The sequence below is a fragment of the Pinus tabuliformis genome, chromosome 3_1, assembly GCF_031772625.1.
Source record: "Pinus tabuliformis cultivar Carrire ecotype Pingquan chromosome 3_1, CPIR1, whole genome shotgun sequence".
NCBI lineage: Eukaryota > Viridiplantae > Streptophyta > Pinopsida > Pinales > Pinaceae > Pinus > Pinus tabuliformis.
This window is the reverse complement of record NC_142301.1, coordinates 224,594,558-224,610,864: the sequence shown is the minus strand read 5'-3', so window position 1 is coordinate 224,610,864 and position 16,307 is coordinate 224,594,558.

Here is a 16,307-nt window from a genome sequence, read left to right as displayed (position 1 = left end):
ATTTAAGGCTATCATGATCTATTTTTACCTTGAAGTGTCTTCCCATTAGGTAGGGTCGCCATTTCTTAAGTGCATGGAGTATTGCCAACATTTCCTTTTCATAAATAGCTTTGTGTAAAAACTTTCCCTTGATTGGATGACTTTCAAAAGCAATGGGTCTTTCATCTTGCCTTAAAACAGCACCAATTCCATTTCCTGAAGCATCACATTCCACAATAAAGGTTTTTGTGACGTCTGGTGTAGCTAAGACAAGTGCTTGGCACATTGCCTCTTTAAGATGTTCGAAGGCCTTTGTTGCTTCTGGAGTCCATGAAAATGCATCTTTCTTCAATAGTGTTGTTAGAGGTGCTGCTATTCTCCCATAATTCTTAATAAACTTGCGATAATACCCTGTCAACTCGAGAAATCCTCGCAGATGCTTTATGGATGTGGGGATTTTCCATTCCTTAATGGCTTTAATTTTGCTAGGGTCTACCTTAAATCCTTCATGAGATACAATATAACCCAGATATTCCACCTCTTGTACTCCAAAGAAACATTTGGATCTTTTTGCATATAACTGTTTCTCCTCTAATAGTTGTAGCACCCTGTCAACATGTTCAACATGATCCTTCCAAGACTTGCTGTAGATTAGTATATCATCAAAAAATACTAACACAAATTTTCTAAAGGCCAAAAGGCATGACCAAAAATTCATAATGACCCTCATGAGTTTTAAATGTTGTTTTCAGAATGTCTTCAGTCTTCATTCTGATTTGATGATATCCTGAACAAAGATCCAACTTGGTGAAGTAAATTGATCCATGCAATTCATCCAGTAATTCATCAATGACGGGAATGGGAAACTTATATTTAATAGTGAGCTTGTTGAGCTCCCTATAATCTGGACACATGCGCCATGATCCATCCTTCTTGTGCACCAATACTACTGGAGCAGAGAAAGAACTTTGACTCGGTTGAATTATACCAGCCTCTAGCATTTCTGCAACCATACGTTCAATTTCACTCTTTTGGGCATAGGGATATCTGTACGGCCTGATGTTTGGAGGAAGACTTCCTGGAATTAGATGAATAGCATGATCATGATCACAAATAGGTGGGAGACCTTTGGGAGTCTCAAATACCTTGGAATGATTGTCCAAGACTTTTTGGAGATCTAGAGAAATAGATGATTCTAATGTGGAAACATCTAGCGAACATAATTGTGCAATTACACATTTTCATTCATTTTTTAGAAGCTTTGTCATACCGTTAGAGCTGATTATCTTTCCCAGTTTCCCTGCAATACCCCTTAATTCAACTTCCTTTCCTTCATGAAAAGTTCTTGAAAATTAAAAGCTACTGTACCCAAGGATTGTAGCCATTGGACTCCTAATACAACATCAGCACCTCCCATTGCAATGGAAAGAATTGGGCTAGTCAATACAATTCTCCCATGGATAGCTTGATATTATGGCACTTTCCACAACAATTTATTGTTCCTCCATTTGCAACCATCACTTGACACTCTGGTGCTGGATATAAGAAGCAATACAATTCTTTTGCTATCTTACAATGAATAAAATTGTGGGTACTTCCTGAATCAATCAACACTATTACCTTTTTCTTCTTGATTTGTCCTTCTATCTTGATAGTTTGAGGAGTGGTAATTCCTGCCAATGCATTACAAGATATGGTCAGATTCATTTGTTCTTCATCTAGGCTTTTTTCCTGGAGTATATCCTCTTATTTTGACCTTTCTTGCTCCTTTTCTTCTTCCTCTTCACAATCTATGTAGAATAATTTCTTCTCAGCACACTTATGACCTTTAGTGTATTTTCTATCACAACTGTAACAAAGCCCTTTTTCTCTTTTTTCTTCCAATTGTTGTGGTGTCTGTTAGCGCTTGAAATTTCACCTCAGGCTGAAAAAGGTAAACTCCAAGGCAACATCAAACCACTTAGCCTCGTAGCTGGCCCTACGGGGCAGGAGAGGGCTCTCTCTGGTCTATCTCGGTAGGGATCTTCAACGGGTGAGATAACCAATGAGGAAACACTGATTTTAGGCTAGTAAACTGATAAAAGGTTTGATTTGGGATATTTTAGGGTTTTGGTGGAAAGTTGGGGAAAGGCAATTTTGGGTGCGGGGATTGGACACAGTTTTTGCAGGGGGTTCTTTGGGGCAAGGTAGGAGACTGTATTGATGCCTTTGAATTAAGTGAATGGATAGGAATGACCGGTGAGGAGCTAAAGAGAGCAAGAAACCTTCAAGAGTTCTCTTTAGACAGATGAAAACATGAATATTAAGCAAACTTAAAAGCAGAGCATGGCAATCATGAATTCTACTTTAACACTTCATTTGCCTAATTTGCAGAAGGAAAAGTGAGAAGATGAATCACATAACAAACTTACAAGTACAAAGAGAAACACACCATCAATACGTGTAACCACAGGAATCCCAAAAAGAACTGCAAAACCCTGGTCTTTCTTCCTTTGCCAAAATTGCAGAGATACAATGAGTAATACAATAGAGCTTTCTCCCTCAAGAGTCCAACCTCTCCAACCTCTGAAAATGACTAAGAAAATACATAATATAGGCAAGCTAACACCTTTCCTTGCCTCTAGGGGTCGATCTCATCCTTCTAGGAGCTGTTTCAACCAATTCTAAACTGAGCACTAAAATCTAGGCAGTCAAAACAACTTGCCTCTATAAGCTAGGAAACCAATTCATTCATTAAATGTTTGCTATTTCATGAATGAATCTTCTAGAATAGGTAAATAAGTGTCATGTCAACATGAAAATACATTAATTACATCAAAGAGGGTGAAAAATCCCATCACAAGTCAAAACTGGTCAAAGCTGGGCGAATTCCTGAGCTGTAGATGAAAAATTGGCAAACTTTCCCAACGGGTCGCGCCCTCTTCCTGAACGGGTCGCGCTACTTTGGAGCTGATTTTGAGGTACTTCCAGGTGTCCAAATGAGGTAAAAGTGGGCTTGTTGGAAAGGTCTAGATGTCTACTTTCCAACCCAAGTGGAATTTCTGAATTTGGTGATCATTTTCCCCTCCAAAATTGCAATCTCCCAAGACTGCTTCCTGTGTGTCAAAAATGTGGCAGAAAGTCATTTTTTGCTTGTTTTTTGACTTTCTGGAGGCCCAAAACTTGGTGAAATTTCTTGGAAATGGCTGAACAAGTGTAACTTTCCATGAAAAATCCAGAAATGCTGATTTTTCCCAAAATGGAGTTGCCCAACGAAAGGGTCGCGCGCGGCGCGCGACCCATTGGTGGAGAAAACCTGTTTTTGGCACAAAAAATTCACAATTGACAAAATTTTCTCCAAATTTCTTGAAATTTGGGCTGGGACTCCCCAATAAAGTACCATGCTCAGTCAAAGAGGCTTTGGCCAAAATTTGTAGTGGATCGGGCCTTTTCCTTCGTTTTTGTGCTTTGGCCAACTTCCTTTGGAGCACTTTCATTTTCGCCTTGCATACATGCATCCGTGCCCAATAATGATTTTTCATGTTCCTGAGCAAGTCCTTATCCTGGTTGGGCTTGGCCAGTAACCTCTCCAAATGAGCATTGACCTGAAGAAGCATAGCCTCTCGCTCAACGGGTACCAAATCGTCGGGTCTCTTTCGAGCCAAGTTGTGGTCCTCATGGATCCTCCGCAACTCATATAGAGTGTGCTCCTCCTCAAGTTGCTTGTTGTGCTGCTCCAAGTAGGTGATGGTCCATTCTGCCCCTTCTAATCTCTTCTGCAATGCATCATTTTCAGCTCTAAGGTGCTGAATGATCTCCTTTGACTCTAGGATAGGAGAACTGATATCAAGATCAACAAGCTCTATATCTGGAACACCTGATGGCCCCTCATCAATCCTGGGCTGTTTTCCCATCTCTAATACCTGTGCTGCTGTCGGAGACGAGGCCCCTTCCACCTGGTGTGGAGATAACACTCATGGTGCTGATGAAGAAGGCGAGACCCCTTCCACCTGGTGTGGAGAAAATACTCGCCTAGCTGCTGCAAATAAGGCCCTGTGGCCTCTCTGATAAGTGACCAATGGAGGAGAACTGTCATGTCTAGCCTCAGGGATATCATGCTGCTGTGATGGTCCTCCCTCCTCATGAACAATCTCAGGATGTGGTGGTGGTGCTGTGAAAAACTCATGAGAGATAAACTCCTCCCATGGGATGCCATGCTGAGCCAACTGATGTATGACCACAAGCTGAATCAAACCATAATGATAGAGGATCCTATATTGTTGTGCTGGGCTCTTCCTCTGCATCAAAGGCACCATCCTCTCAATATTCTGGCACAAGAAAACTGGGATGTTCATCATCCGTACCCGTGTGAAATGCATCAATAAGCGAATATGGTATGAATACACAAGTGAAAATCTGCCCTCACAGGTGAAATAGCGCATGATAAGCCTCATCAAAGGAGCATACTTATTCCTCAAAAATTTGAAAGGAAATACACCCGTCACTTGTCTCATAAATGTAGGTTTGATGTAAGGCTCAAACTGAACACTGTCCAATATTTTGCGCTTGTTCCACACTTCTCCTACATTTGGTATCCCTGTTGCTTGAGCAATCATCTCAGGTGTCAATGTAAAATCCACCCCTGCAAGGTTCACATGCCCATCATGCAAATGCAAAACAAACAAGCGAGCCAACTCCCTGTGATGCTGAATCTGAGAGATCCTCTCGCAAAACTCATAACAAGACATATAACGGAAACATGAGATTGCAATTGGACAAGCCTGCAAATCGGTCAAAGAGGTGGGCTCCTCTCTCCTATGATGACCTCTCTTTCCACCCTTGTGAGGTCTCCTCTGTACCTCAAACTCTGAAGCTGACTCATGGTCATCACTTTGCTCATAATTGGTTTCGGTTTCTGACATTGTTTTAGGAGCAAAGTGGCTGGAATGTACTGTTGTTTCTGCTTTGAAAACTGCTGATTAAAATGTTGTTTTAAGGGGACAAGTAGCACAAGGGAAACGTTAGGGAAGGGATACTTTAAAGGGAAATCGGGAATAATAATGAAACAGGGAGTTTAGGGGAAAAATCATTGCATATACTCATTATACACTTTTACTTACAAGGATGTTATGGGAGGTAGGGTTAGGGTTTTATGCTCTTAGCAAATTTGGAAGGGAAATTTAAATAAAATGATAAGGAATATGTAATGGGAGGTGGACAATAGGAAAGAAAAGGGATACCTCAAAACAGCATAATAAACCCTAGCAATTTTGACAATTTCAAGCCCAAAAGCACAATGGAGACTTTTACTTGCAAAATAAAGACCTTTAAAAATACAATCATGATCTTCTTGAACTGTAGCAAGCAATAATTTTTCATGATTTGAGGGCCTACCTTGCAAAATTTAGCAACTTGTGGTTCCTTGACAGCTTGCTGGCGGTTTTGTGTAGAGGGAACGCTGATGGGTCGCGCGTCTCACCCAACAGGTCGCGTGAGCCTGACGGGTCGCGCCCGTATAAAATTTGCACTGGCGGAGGTGCCCTGACGGGTCGCACTCGTCTGACGGGTCGCGCGCCAGTCTCGACGGGTCGCGCGTCTCCCAAACTCACCGAATTCACTCAAAGGCTTTTGCAACTGATTTCTCTATCACGTGGATGCACAATGAAGCTTGATGGAGGGAAATAGAGCCTTTATAGCCTTGCTTTGAATAAATTTCATGTCACAACCCACATTCTAATGTTTTTCATGACACTTTTTAAACTTTGAATGCCGCTGACTTTTTGGTTTCCTTTTATCCTGAAATTGGTTGAATTGATGTTTTCCTTGATAATTTTTTGCAGGGATAGCTTCTGAGGGGTCCTGGCAAGGGAGCCAGGGTTGTATTCTGTCCTTTGAATCATTTTGAATTTTTACAATTTTTGCAAAATTTTGAGAAATGACCTTGGCTTTAAAAACAGGGTTTTTAAATCCAAGGTGAAAATTAGCTGCACAAGATAGAATCTTTCGAAGAAACACTTTGAAAATCATCCCTCTGGCTTGCTGGGCACTTATTGACCTTTAGAGACATGACCTTGAAGACAAATTTGAACTAAACCCTAGACCTAGGACTTTTGACTTCAAGACAAGACAAGTAACCTTGAAAGAGTTTATTGACTGAAACAACTTGATCCAGCAGTGCCAAGAGGGGAATAAAGACACCAGCTCCTCCATCAGGGTTATGGCATGCCTAATGGAATGCAATGAGATGACACTGATGAGACACCTACTTATGCAAATGCAAAGAGTTTTGATCGCTAATGGAGGGATACTAGACCGACTCTAACAGTGTCAACCTTATAGGTTGTGGAAGACTAGCAACAACAACACTTCCGTCTTTATAGTTGTGAGTGGTATGCTTCCTGGTTTCCATAATTTTGCTTTCCATTTTTATTGCTAACTTGAATGCCTTCTTTAATGAATCAGGTTCCCAAAGGCGAACATCATGTTGGATATTATCCTTTAAAGACCCTATCAACACATCAATCCTATGCTCCTCTGGAATATTTTTTACCCTTATGTTCAATTTTTGGAACTCCTCAATGTGCTCCATTACTGAACCCTTTTGTTTGAGACTTATCAATTGGCTAAAAAAAGTGTTGCTTTTTGTATCCTCATAATGTGCTATCAATTCTTCCGTAAAAATTTCCCAAGTGATAATTTTTTTACGAGAGCAAAGCCATTGATACCATACAAACTGATTTGGTTCCAAATATAAAGTTGCAATACGTACCTTTTGTGTGTTTTGCACATTATTGAGATCAAAAAATTGCTCCATCTGTAATATCCATGTTGCGGGATCCTTGCCATCAAACTTCCTCTTATCAATTTTTGGAATATGGTGCGTCTTCAATCCAACATTAGAGTCTATGAAATCATGATTAATATTTCCTTTGTTTGCATCATGAGTTTCCTTTCCTCCCCTTTCACCATTAGTAAGTATTTCGTGTAGAAAATTTGTCAAATCTGCCTTCAAATCTATTTTCAAATCGTCAATCTTGGCTTCCACGCCCTTTATCTTAGATTCCACTCCATTTATCTTAGCTTTTGTTAGCTTTTGTGAGAGTGAAATTTTTTGCACTTGGTCTTGTAATTTTGATATATCATGTAGCATTTCTTCCTCTTCTTCATGAGTCATGCTAGAGCTTTCAGATTACTTACTAGGTGTTTGCATTTTCTTTCCTCAGGGCATCAGTTACCGATACTAATGCTCTACTATGCCCTTTGAATTCCTTCAAAATAATTTTTCAAACCAAGCTTAAGAAAAAATTTAAAAAATCTACACACGTTTTTTCACTTTGTAGGAGCTCGATATTGCCTCTAATGTATCTCTGTAATCTCGGATCATCCAATTCTAAAATTGCGACCTGTGGTAGCCCTCTGTGTCTTCTTTCCAATGCCACCAGTCTGACCCCAATTGAATTCTCCAATGAATAGTTATGCCAAATCTCCCACAGTGACCTGATTATATACTAATTCAGTAGAGCGAACTTGTACGACGTGCCATGTGTCCCTGTTTTGACCTTTGGCTCTGAAAAATATATACAAGAAACTAATGTCTGCCCTCTTTCTGTACCTTCTTACAAAATTTCAATCTGATGCTTAGAGAGAAAGTTATGATGATTTTCCCCAGGTCACCTGTTTGGAATGTAATTCAAGAGGCTGCAAAAAAACCAACTTCCTCATATCATATCTCCGTAGATATAGCGCTAAAAACTCTAAAATTCGTACTCAAGCTTTAGTGTGATGTCTTCTCAAATGAGTTTTTTTTTAGCCTCTAAAACGTCGCAGAAAAAAAGTTATAGCAGAAATGCCACGATGACCTATTTGGAGCAGAAAAACCCTAGAATCCAAAGCTCTGATACCAAATGTTATGAACCAGCTCAAAAAAAAATAGAAAAGATAGATCCATGCCTTAGAATTCAGCCTCTTCGAGGGGGAAACCTCCTTTACATTACATAAATGAACAATTCTTGGATGATTCAAATGACAAAACCTCATTTTCATATATAGGAGTCTAAGGAGTCACAATATAACCCAGCCGACCTAACAATAATAATATAAAGCCACAAAAATAACAATAGAGGGATTCTATGGGGCACAGTAATAAAAATATGGGGACAATAGGGGCACAACAATATTAATAAGGTGTACAACTACAATAGTAATGGGGTAATCACTAGTATTATAGGGACCCAATAGTTTGCCTCTTCATCTGGTCCTAATGATGAACCACACATGCTAGTTCGAAACGCGTCAGCCAAAAATTTCTCTTATGTGATTTCTATCGAAATACTTTTCTTAATTCATTATGGATCATAGAAGCTTGAATACATAAATTTATCTTTAATACTGAGCTTGTTGAGATCCCTATAATCTGGACACATATACCATGATCCATCTTTCTTGTGCACAAATATTATTGGAGAAGATAAATAACTTTGACTAGGTTGAATTATACCAACCTCTAGAATTTATGCAATCATACGTTCAATTTGACTCTTTTGGGCATAGGGATATCTGTAAGGTCTGATGTTTGGAGGAACACTTCTTGGAATCAAATGAATAGAATGATCATGATCACAAATTTGTGGGAGGACTTTGGGAGTCTCAAATACTTTAGAATGATTGTCCAAGACTTTTTGGAGATCTGGAGAAATAGATTATTTCGGTGTTTGAACCTCTAGTGAGCAAAATTATGAAATTATGCCACGTTGTTCTTTCTTAAAAATATTTTTCATGCCATTAGAGCTGATTATCTTTCCTATTTTCCCTGCGATACCCCTCAATTCAACTTCATTTCCTTCCCAAAAAAATTTCAAGAAAAGTTCTTGAAAATTAAAAGCTATCATCCCCAAAGATTGTAACCATTAGACTCCTAGTACAAAATCAACACCACCCATTGGAATGGAAAGCATTGAACTATTCAATACATATTTCCCCATGTTTAACTTGCTATTATGGCACTTTTGAGAGCAATTTATAGTTCCTCGATTTGCAACAATCACTTGAAACTCTGGTGCTGGATATTGGAAGCAATTTAATTCCTTGGCTATCTTATAATGAATAAAATTATGGGTACTACCCAGATAAATCAACACTATTACCTTTTTCTTCCTAATATATCCTTCTATATTGAGAGTTTGTGGAGTGGTAATTCCTACGAATGCATTACTAGATATGGTCATATTCATTTCTTCTTTCTACAGGGTTAGTTCCTAGTGTATATCCTCCTCTTTTGATGTTTCTTGTTCCTTTTCTTCCTCCTCTTCACAATATACGTAGAATAATTTCTTCTTAGCACACTTATAAACTTTATTGTATTTTATATCACAATTGTATTAAAGCCCTTTTGTTATTTTTTCCTCGAATTGTTGTGGCATCAACCTTGTAGGTTGTGGAAGGGTAGGAGCAGAAACATTTCCATCTTTATAGTTGTGAGTGGTAGACTTCCTTGTTGCCATAATTTTTCTTTCAAATTTTCTTGCCACCCTGAATGCCTTCTATAATAAATGAGGTTCCAAAAGGAGAAGCTCATATTGGATGTTATCCTTCAAAATCCCCATGAAGAAATCAATCCTATGCTCCTCTAGAATATCAATTACCCTGATATTCAATTTTTGGAAGTCCTCAATGTGCTCCGCCATTAAACCCTTTTGTTTAAGATTTATCAATTGGCTAAATAAGGTGTTGATCTTTGTATCCTCATAATGCGCTATCATTTCCTCTGTAAAATTTGACCAAGTGACAAGTGGTTTACGAGAACAAAGCCATCAATATCATAGAAACTAATTGGGTTCTAATATAAATATGTAATGCATACCTTTTGTGTGTGTTGCACATCATGGAGATCAAAATATTGCTCCATTTGTAGTATCCATGTTACCAGATCCTTTCCATCAAACTTCCTCATATTGATATTTGTAATGTGGTGGTTCTTAACCTAACATTGGAGTCTCTAAAATCATAATTCATATTCCTTTTATCCTCATCATGAGTTTCATGGAATACCTTTTCTCCATTAGGAAGAATTTATTGTAGAAACTTTGTCAAACCTTCCTTAAAACCTTCCATGTCTTATTTTAATCCATCCTTCAAACCTTCCACGTATACTTTTAAACCATTCTTCAAACCATCTATCTTAACTTCCATTCAGTTTTGGTTACTCTTTGCGAGAGCGAAATTTGTTTCACTTGGTCACGTAATTTTGATATATCATGTTACATTTGGCCATAGAAGAGCTTTCTAGTTGCTTATTAAGTGTTTTCATTTTTTTGTTTCGACGAATTTTGGAATCAAACAATGATATATATGCTTTAATATGCCCTTTGAATCACTTCAAACTGATTTTTTAGAAAAAAATTATGCAAAATTTAAAACAAATACACACCTTTTTCTTGCTTTTTTGGAGCTCGATATTGAAACTGTTGTATCTATGTAATTTCAAATCTACAAGGTATAAAATTTCATCTTGTGGTATCCCTATAAGTCTTATTTTTAACCCCATATTCAGATTGAGATTTGATTCTTCAAGAAAGAGTTATTCCCAATCTCCCATGATGACTGATTATAGATTGGTTCAGTAGAGAAAACTTGTATGACGTGCCACATTTCACTGGTTTGACCTTCGACCCTAAAAATGATACTAAAAAAACTGAAGTCCATGCAATTTTAGACACTTTTTACGAAATTCAAATCCGATGCTCAGAGAGAAAGTTTTGACGATTTTCCTTAGGTCACCTGTTTGAGATTGAATTTTGGAGCCTACAAAAACCCTAACTTCCTTAGATCATGTCTCTAAAAATATAGCAAACCAAGATCTGAAATTTGTACAAGAAGTTCACCAATATTTTGACTCCACGTTGCAATTTCAACTTCTGAAGCCCAGTAGGAAAAAAAAATATAGCGAAAATTCCAAGATTATCTGTTTGAAGAAGAGAAACCCTAGAATCCAAACCTCTGATACCAAATGTTATTCAATCAACTCACAAAATAGAAGAAAAGATAGATGGCCAACTTAAGAAATATCCTCTTCGAGGGGGAAACCTACTTTACATTGTTGGCATTATGATGCATGTGTTGTACTTGATGGAAAACAAATCATAGAAGATCAACTCACTTATATATATCTAGATGAATCTACGGAAGAGATATCAGATGACAATTCTCAGTATGACAAGTCCAAAGGGGGAGATTGTTGGCATTATGATACAAGTGTTGTCCTTGATGGAAAATCACACAAATGATAAATTATAGTGCAGCAAATTTATTTGATAAATTATAGTGCAACAAAGTTTCCTTCATGTAGAGAAAAGTTCACGCACTTTTATGCAGAGAAAAGTTTATTCCATGTAGAGAAAAGTTCACGCACTTTTATGCAGAGAAAAGTTTATTCCATGTAGAGAAAAGTTCACACACTTTTATGCAGTTAAAAAGTTTATTTCATGTAGAGAAAAGTTCACGCACTTTTATGCAGAGAAAAGTTTATTTCATGTAGAGAAAAAGTTCACGCACTTTCATGCAAGGAAAAGCGCGTATATGTTGGAGAACTTACCTTTGGTCCATGGTAGTTAGTCCTTGGTATTTGAACCTATGGTTTTGGACCATGGTACCTCGTCAGAAGTGTTGATCCCAAGTATTGGGTTCGTGGTATTGGTTTATTATATGTAGAGAAAAAGTTCACGCACCTTCATGCAAGGAAAAGCGTGTATATGTTGGAGAACTTACCTTTGGTCCATGGTAGTTAGTCCTTGGTATTTGAACCTATGGTTTTGGACCATGGTACCTCGTCAGAAGTGTTGATCCCAAGTATTGGTTCATGGTATTAGTTCGATAGTTTTTGATCCTATGGTTTTGGCCCGTGGTATTGCATCCAAAAGTGTTGATCTCACGCACTTTCATGGTTGGTTCATGGTATTAGTTCGATAGTTTTTTATCCTATGGTTTTGGTTCGTGGTATTGCATCCAAAAGTGTTGATCTCACGCACTTTCATGGTTGGTTCATGGTATTAGTCCAACAGTTTTTTGATCCTATGGTTTTCGACCGTGGTATTGAGAAAGGACTAAGGCTATAAAAGAGGAAGGAGATCATTTGACAAAGTATCATCTGAATTATCTGATTATCTGATAAAGTGCTAGATCTGGAATACTGTGATTGGGTTATGGTGCAGGTCTGGATCTGAGCTAAAGAGGGATCTCACCGGTTGATGGAGAACAAGATCTAAGGATAGATCGGGATCAAATGGTGTATCCAGTCAGAAAATGTATGAAACGTGGTACCTGGAGGAGAGAAGATTGTAGGCCGGCGCCTACATACTAGTATCTTGGCTAGTACAAGAGCTAAGGGGGTTGTAGCTCCCTTCCAGGAGAAGCTGGGGAAAGAAAGAGGGTTGTAGCTCTCTGCAGGTTGTAGCCTGCGTACTGGTAAAGGACTGCACCAGTACAAAATCATTGTAAAAGGAATTTCTAATTGAAAGAAGATAGAGACATATTGCAGCAGGTGGTTTTCTCCCACATTGGGTTTCCACCTTATATCATGGTGTTCATGTGTGTGGCTTATGTGTGATGATCTGTTCTATTTTACTATTGTTAATATGGTTGATGATGTTCTAATGCACTCATTAAGGATCAACTAACTGAATCATAAGAAGTTGTGGAAGTAGCATATATAAATCTGAATATGGAAATGAAAAAGTTTTATTGATGTCATAATACTGATTCACCCCCCCCCCCCCTCTCAGTATTATTTCCAACATACATCACATAAATTAACAATTCTTGGATGATTCAAATGATAAGACGCCCTTGGTATATATAGGAGTGTAAGGGGTCACAATATAATCAAAGCCTACATAACAATAATAATGTAAAAGCCCCAAGAGTTAGCTCAATCAGTCAAATCAAGTGCCTCGCCAATGGGAGGTCACAGGGTCGAATCCCGAAAGCTCTTGGGGTTAGGTCAGTAAATAGCCGGAGGGGTGTTGATGCCTTCGGGTGCGTCCACTCAGTGTTGAACAACCCTGGATGTAGCGGCTACCCATTGACCCGGGTATCCGTGAACCAGAAGTGAAAAAAAAAAAAAAAAAACAATAATAACGTAAAGGCACACAAATAAAAATAGTGAGCTTCCATGGGGCACACCAATAACAACATAGGGAATACATGGTCACAACAATAAAAATAGAGGCTACACTAACAATAACAATAAGGGGAATACACTGGTAGCATAGGGACCTAACATAAACACTTTCAAAGTAACTACAAAAGCTAACACTTATTTAGTCTAAATAGTAATTTATGAACAATAATCAAATAAACATAAACTACAATAAAGAAAATAGGGGAAAAAATGATTTTGAACATGTAGAATATAACCCTTGTATTGACAATCTCAAAAGAGAGGGTAATGTTCACAAACCTTTTCAAGGGGTAAATGTCCAATTGAGTAGATCTTTGGTACAATTACAATAATCTGCAGACATTGCATAGCCTTCTAGATATATAAATAGTTTCTCACTAGAAAAACCTTAACTAGTAGTCCCATCATTAAAGAGTACCAACCATTTAATGGGCCTTATTAAATAAAGGTAACCTTTTTACATTAGCTAATACCCATCAACTCCCTAATAGGCATTAATTGGAAAACTCCTAAGTAACTTGTGGCAAGGAAGTTAGGGAACTACCTTGACAAGTTGTTTGTGCTTGAACAACTTATGATGATGCAATGGTGATTTTGCATAGTTAAACAATATACAATTTTGGTTAAAATATTGCCATCACACTAAATATGTATAGCCTTGATGATGATATTAATAGGATGAAATTCAAACGTATATGATGTGTTGTTTATATATATTGGTATTACTTAGGAAATATCAATGGTTGATTATTTCTTAGTATATTAATGTGAATTTATATAGTTTTAGTTTTTTTTCTTAATCAATTGATTTTATATGATTGTCTTTCATATGAATTATAAAAATTTGTGAGATATATATGACCTATTTTAAGTTCACTTGACCATCTTCAAGAACTGCATTGACTTCAAATTGGATGTTGGGAGAAACTCAATGACTTTATATGTTGTTAGACAATGCTCCTCAACCTTGAGGCTTACTTGAGCTAATTCATCCTTGGACTTTTTGATGTAATTTATAAGCATCCAATGCTATACATTGAGGGAAAATTACTTCAAAAAATTTATCATTTGTATTAAAATAAGTATTAGGTCTTAGAGGCCTAGTAAAATAATGTAGAGGTTACTTGTTATTTGACTATGACCAATGTGTTTGTCAAGGGTTAGTGGTGTGACAAGTAGATGGTCCCTTGGTATAGCTATGTGTTGTAATTAACATCGATATGTTAGTTGCAAGCTTATGTAGTAGTTGTGAAGTTGGTAGTTATGATATGTTATATACAAAGTAACATATGTGTTGTAACTAACATGGGGATACTAGTTGCAAGCTTAACTAGTAGTTATGAAGTTGGTAGTTGTGATATGGTATATATGAAGTATCATTGACTATAAAAATGAAGAGAAATAAAGAGAGAAGGAGAGGAAATGTATCCTAATAACTAATATAACATTGATGAATTGTTTATTAGGAATTATGTCAGTTAATCTCTATATTGACACCTATTTGAGTGAACCCTTAAATAAGGGTAATTGTGGGTTTTGATTTGTTTTTAGGCTATGATGTGTGCTATCATATTGCTATTTTGATTAAGCTAAATAGGAGGCACTAGATCCTACAAAAGGTGAAAACTATAAATCCTGGGTCTACTTAGCATTGTAGATGATTGGGTGTGCCCTACCATTGGTTTTTCTTTGGTCTTAGGTGATACTTGAGCTGAGCAACTTGAATTTTATCCTTCCTTAATAACCAAGCTTGCGAATTCTACTTGGGGATTATCTTCAAGTATTTGGTAGTAAGTTTATTTTGAGGAAAACCATTCATAAATGAGGATTTTCTCTAATAATTCACTTGGGTCAATAATCAAGCACAAGATTCAAACATGGAAAATGTAAATTATTTGTTCGGAATTATGCCAATTAATCCATGTAATAAAATTCTATTTAGATACACCCTTAAGTAAGGGGGTTTGTGGGTTTTGAGTTATTTTTGGCTATGATACATGCTATCCTATTGCTATTTTTATTAAGTTAAAGGAAAGTCACTAGATCCTATGGAAGGAGTAGAGTCCAACACCTTATCTAGTTAGAATTGTAGATGATAAAATGTGCATTGCCAATATTTTGTCTTTGGTATTGGGTGATTAATAAGTTGAGTTACCTCAATGTTCTTTCCACATGATAACCAAGCTTCAAGACCCTACCTGGGGATTATCTTTGGCTTTGGAGGTTTGTTGGTTAGGAGGATAAACATTGTAAATAAGCATTTTCCTCAATAATGCAGTTGGAACAACAATGGAGCATAAGATTTAGGTATGAAAAATTGAATGCAAATAAACACCTATGAATCATATGTTTGTTGTTAAAAATTTTAGTTCTTATGTGTTCTATGTGAATAGATAAATTCAAATTTAAGGTTTATTTCCTCAAACTTGTCACAATGCACATCAAGTCTACTATATGTGGGTTGTATATGATAGGTATCTTGTAAAAGTGGTGCTTTAAAAAATTTCAAGGGAAAGAAAAGTTACCTTTAAGATCATCTTCAAATGTTTAGAAGTTTGTGCCAATGAATTATTGACCTAGGGCATAGTTACATGAAGGATTATTCTAGTCATAAGGCTTGGAGGGATCATATTGAATTTTATTTCCACTTTGAAAACAAATCTTATTATTTCAAATATATGATTAGGGTAGACAATAATTACACTCACAACATGGAAAAATTCCTAAAGATTTTTCTCCTAGCTCTCACCAGAGTTCGCTTCATCATCTATAGATTATGATCCTTTGATGGATGAAGTAAATTTAGTGGAAATATCATCTGAAAATGGTCCAGGGAAAATCACTAAGGTTAAATATTGTATATATCCTTCTTTCTCTGAGTCTAATACTTCTAGAGCACTTATTTCTATTTCAGAACCCCATTCGTCCACAGACTGGAAAATTACACCTATATATCCCAAAGATGTCTATAAGCTCCATGGGTGGGAATATTTTTCACACTCTTTTATCAAATTCCATTATGTAAATCAACCATTCACTTCTAATGATGAGACACTACATATAAATTTGCTGGCCAAAGATATGATAAATTGGGGTAAGAAACACAAACACAAACATTGTCATCTTGGTGCAATAAAGTTCATAATGCAGCCCTTAGTCATACCTTTATTAAATG